Source organism: Pinus tabuliformis, chromosome 9 (assembly GCF_031772625.1).
Source record: "Pinus tabuliformis cultivar Carrire ecotype Pingquan chromosome 9, CPIR1, whole genome shotgun sequence".
NCBI classification, from domain to species: Eukaryota; Viridiplantae; Streptophyta; class Pinopsida; order Pinales; family Pinaceae; genus Pinus; species Pinus tabuliformis.
In genome coordinates this window covers 1336934411-1336939656 of record NC_142307.1, presented here as the reverse complement: position 1 = coordinate 1336939656, position 5246 = coordinate 1336934411, and positions in this window count along the sequence as shown.

Genomic DNA, 5246 nt, shown 5'->3' with positions numbered 1-5246 from the left:
GAGGCTTTCTCCAAAGTATTTTTATGTGTATTGTGCATTGATTCTTCTTCTTATTTATTGTTCAGCTCAATCTTTAAGCTTCCACAAATTTATAGTAGACGTTAGGTTATAGTATTTTTCTTTGATTTATATTGCATTATTGAGTTAACCTACCAACAGATTTTCTACATGGTATCGGAGCCAAGTTTGTAGAAATTTTCTACATGGTATTAGAGCTGTGAACAGTATACTGAGAAGAGAATTCGAAGTTTGAAGTTCGGGGTTGCAGGTGCAAATTCAATTCATATCATACTTCAAGGTTGGTCAATGGCATTCTATGGCTTGAGACTCGAGTATGCCTTGGAAGGTAACTCGAATTACATAGCATGGAAAGATAGAATGGAGGCTATATTAGAAGACAATGGCTTGAAGGAATTCATTGATCAAGAAATCTCAAAGCCAACTTCAACTAATGCACAAGAGTTGGCTGAGTGGAAGAAGTGTGTGGTGAAGGCGAGACGGATCATCCTTGAGGGAGTTCGAGACCATATTGTCTTGAGTCTCCATCGGAAGGATACTCCATTTTCAATGTGGAAGACATTGAAGGACCTCTACCGAAACAATAGCGACCAGAGGAAATTGGCGCTCAAGGATAAGCTTCAAAGAATCAAGATGGAGAAGGGTGATACTATTTCCACATATATGAACAATCTCACCACCTATAGAGATGAGCTTGGCACTATGGGAATAACTACTGTCGATGATGATATGGTGAGCCTCACTCTCCTTGGCCTTCCAAAGAGTTGGAATAGCTACCAAGACTCTGTGAATGGAAGGGAGAAACTGCCGGATTGGGAATGACTATGGTCGGATCTTATGCAAGAGGAGATCAAGAGGAGCACACGAGATGGTTCTTCATCCAAGGATGATGATGAAGAAAATATGGCCTTAGCAAGTAAGGTAAGGAAAGGGAAGGGGAAGGCTTCCCATTCCAAATCGAATTCATCTCATGGAGGGAAGAAGGGTGACATGTCTAAAGTAAGATGATTTAATTGTCACGAGATGGGACATTATGCGACTAATTCCCCATCGAAGAAGTCCATGAAGGGATCCTTGGAAGGATCGGAAGGTGAGGCATTAGCCTCTCAGTTCGAAATGGACTTTACCCTCATCGCATGCATGGTGTCATCGATGATGGGTTGTGTCTGGTATCTTGACAGTGGAGCCTCATTCCACATGACTGGTGATAAAATTTTATTCAGTTTCTTGGAGGAGAAAGACCTCAAGATGCACATAGAGATGGGTGACGACGGAAGGTATAGTGTTTCAGGAGTGGGCACGATTGCTTTTCAGAGGGAGCATGGAGCTCCTTTCACCTTGACAGATGTGATGTATGTGACTAGACTGAAGAAGAACTTGGTATCGGTCACGATGTTGGAGGACAAAGGCTAGGATGTTGTCTTCAAAAAGGAAAGGCGTTCCTAAGACACATAGCCATGGGTCAGACCAAGAGGATAGGGATTCAGGTGAAGAATCTCTATAAACTAGAGGTAGATGATTGTGCAACAATGAGTACAAAAGCAGAATTGGTGCAAATCCAAGACATTAGCGAGTTGTGGCATAGGCAGTTGGGCCATTTTCATCATGGGGCTTTGAAGATAATGTAGCAGATATCTACAGGACTTCCCAAAGGTAAACTTGAGCAAGTTGACACATGCAAAGGTTGTACCTTGGGAAAGTACACCAATTCTTCCTTTCATGATCGAGACAGTCGAGCGAAGGCTATCTTCGAGTGAGTTCATACTGATTTGTGTGGACCATTCTCGACGACATCCACAGCGAAGCAAAGGTATTATGTGATTTTCATTGATGACTATTCTTATAAACGCTAGATTTATTTCATGCAGAAGAAGGACCAAACTTTCACAAAGTTTTGTGAGTTCAAAGCTTTGGTCGAGAAAGATTCAGGGAAGAAGATCAAGGCCTTGAGAAGCAACAACAGTGGAGAATATGTCTCTCAAGAGTTTAAGGACTTCTATGGAGTGGAAGGAATTAAACGAGAGTTGACGACACCTCATAACCCATAGCAGAATGGGGTGGCTGAGAGGAAGAACAAATCTATTGTAGGGGCAACATGAGCAATGCTGCATGACCAAGGCCTACTGCTTCACTTGTGGGCTGAGGCATGCAACACAACAGTCTATTTGCATAATAGAAGCCCGCATTGCATACTTGGGATGAAGACACTAGAGGAAGCTTTCTCTAGTAAGAGACCAGATGTGGGTCACTTCAGGATCTTTGGCTCATCGGTATATTTCCATGTGACAAAGGATGCACGAAAGAAGCTTGAGTTGACAGCAGAGTTTGGGATATTTGTGGGGTACACTGATACACCTCACAACTATCGGGTGTACTTGCCTACCAGTCGGAGGACAATGGTTCGCAGAGATCTCAAGTTTGATGAGCAGAAGGCCATGCGAGTTTCCCTTGAGAGGGAGCTCCAACTACAGGCTGTGGAGGAACTGTTGGTTCCTAAGGAGGAGGAGCCTCATACTGATGCGGAGCAGCCACATGCAGAGGTTCCAGGAGTGGAGACATCCACTCAAGCAAAGTCTTCCAAAGATGGACAGAAGCGCACAAGAGAAGCTGACAGATTGTTGGAGGATGCGAGAGAGAATGTGGGAGCACCATATTCTCAGCGCAGACAGAGGAGGTCACCTGAGAGGTACACTGGATACATGGCCCTTGCTGGGGAATGTGTTGAGACCAAGCCATCTTCCTTTGAGGAAGCAGTGCAATAGCCGATTTGGGTTGATGCTATGGTGGAGGAGTATGACTCCATAGTTTGTAACAGTGTTTGGGACGTGGTTCCGAGACCGGAGAACAAGTCAATTGTGAATTCCCATTAACTTTACAAGGTAAAGCAAGTTGCTGATGGTAGTGTGGAGAAGCATAAGGCAAGATTTGTTGCCCGTGGCTTTTCACGGGTCGAGAGGATCATGCTGCTGCAATACATTTCAACAGAGGAGCAAGATGCTGACATTTTGACAAAGGCATTGTCAAAGTGTAAATTCCAGTTCCATAGAGACAGGATAAGGGTGGCAAATAATCCCTTTCTTGTTGAGAGGGAGTGTTGAAATATGGAAATAAGAGTATTCCAATTTAATTTGTCCTTGAATTAAATTGTGAATTAAAATTGAATTTAGTCTTAACAGCTACTTGGAAATAATTAATTAATTTATTTTGAATTAATTAGTTGGAGAAATTCAAGTTAGAAGTCTTTCTAAAGTCATGCAAGAGTTATCCCTTAAATTAAGGAGATAAGATTGAGTTATATTTGAGTTGTAATTAGTTAACTCAGTTTATTGAGTTAAGTCCAGTTAAATTAGTTCCAAATTGTTTGAGGAACTAATAAAGAGTTAACAGTCATTTGATGCATGCATGCACTCAACTAGTGCTACTCCAATTAACTGAAGATTCCCTCATCAGAAACTCATGCATGTCTATTCTGAGAAAGGCCCAGTTGAGATTAAAGTCAAGGATAGTGTACTATCAGTTGCATGTTTTTTCTTATAAAAAAAACTCATGCATGCAGTCAAGGATCATCCTTGAAGATTGCGCAGTTTTGGAGGAGATCATCCACTTAGTAAAGAGGTTTTCCACTTGGTTGAAGGTGAATCATCCCAGAGGAACAATGCAAGGAAATAGGATATTGGAGGGCAGAGAGGAAGTCTGGAGAGAAGCCGAGATTTCCTGTGAGCATCTGCGAAGATTGTACTGAGAGCTGGATAGCTGTGAGAGCTAAGGCTTTGTATAATTCCTATGTATTTCCACCTGTATGATAATACAATAGTGTGGGGTTTTTAGCTGAGGCTTTCCCCAAAGTATTTTCATGTGTATTATGCATTGATTCTTCTTCTTCTGGTTATATTGTTCAGCTCGATCTTTAAGCTTCTGCAAATTGATAGTAGAAGTAGGTTATAGTATTCTGATTTGATTTATATTGCATTATCGGGTTAACCTACCATCAAATTTTCTGCAGAGAGATAGAAGTAGGGGAGAGGGAGAGAAGGGGAAGAGAGAGAGAGAGGGAGAGGGGGAGGGAGGTAGATAGATTAGAGAAAGAGAGTGTATGTTTTGGGGGTGATATAGAGAGACAAAGGGAGATAGAGATATAGATGGAAAGTGAAGAGAGGGAAGAAGAGATAGATGGAGAGAGGGAGGGAGGGATAGAGAGATTGATAGATATGGAGTGAGAGAGTGTGTGTGTTTGGGGGGTTGAGATAGAGAGACAAATAAGGAGAGATGGAGGGAGATATAGATATAGATGGAGGGGGGAGAGGGAAGAATATTTCTTGCACTAGATGCATTGATTTCAATGTAGATGGTGATTTCTAATCCTATTTGATTGCTTGCACTAGATGCATTGATTTTAGTGTAGATGTTGATTTCTAATGATATTTGATTTCTTTCACTAGATGCATTGATTTTAATGTAGATGATTTCTAATCCTATTTGATTTCTTGCACTAAATGCATTGATTTCAATGTAGATGGTGATTTCTAATCCTATTTGATTGTTTGCACTAGATGCATTGATTTCAATGTAGATGTTGATTTCTAATAATATTTTATTGCTTACAGTAGATGCATTGATTTCAATGTAGATGATTTCTAATCCTATTTGATTGCTTGCACTAGATGCATTGATCTCAGTGTAGATGTTGCTTTATAATCTCATTTCCTTACTTGCACTAGATGCATTGATTTCAGTGTAGATGTTGATTTATAATCTTAGTTGCTTACTTGCACTAGATGCATTGATTTCTAATCCTATTTGATTGCTTGCATTAGATGCATTAATTGATGTTTCTTTATAATCCTATTTGCTTACTTGCACTAGACGCATTGATTCCAATGTAGATGTTGGTTTATAATCATATTTGCTTACTTGCACTAGATGCATTGATTTGAGTGTAAATGTCGATTTCTAATCCTATTTGATTGCTTGCATTAGATGCATTGATTTCAGTGTAAATGTTGTTTTATAATATTATTTGATTGCTTGCATTAGATGGATTGATTTCAATGTAGATGTTGATTTCTAATTTGATGTAATTGGATATATGATTGTATATTAATTTTAAAGTGATTGGATTAACATTGTGCATTGATTTCACTGTAAGCACAAAAAATTATTGGCAATGTACATTGATTTTTGTGTTATAGTAATTCAACCTATTAATATTGGAGAGAAAGACAGACAAG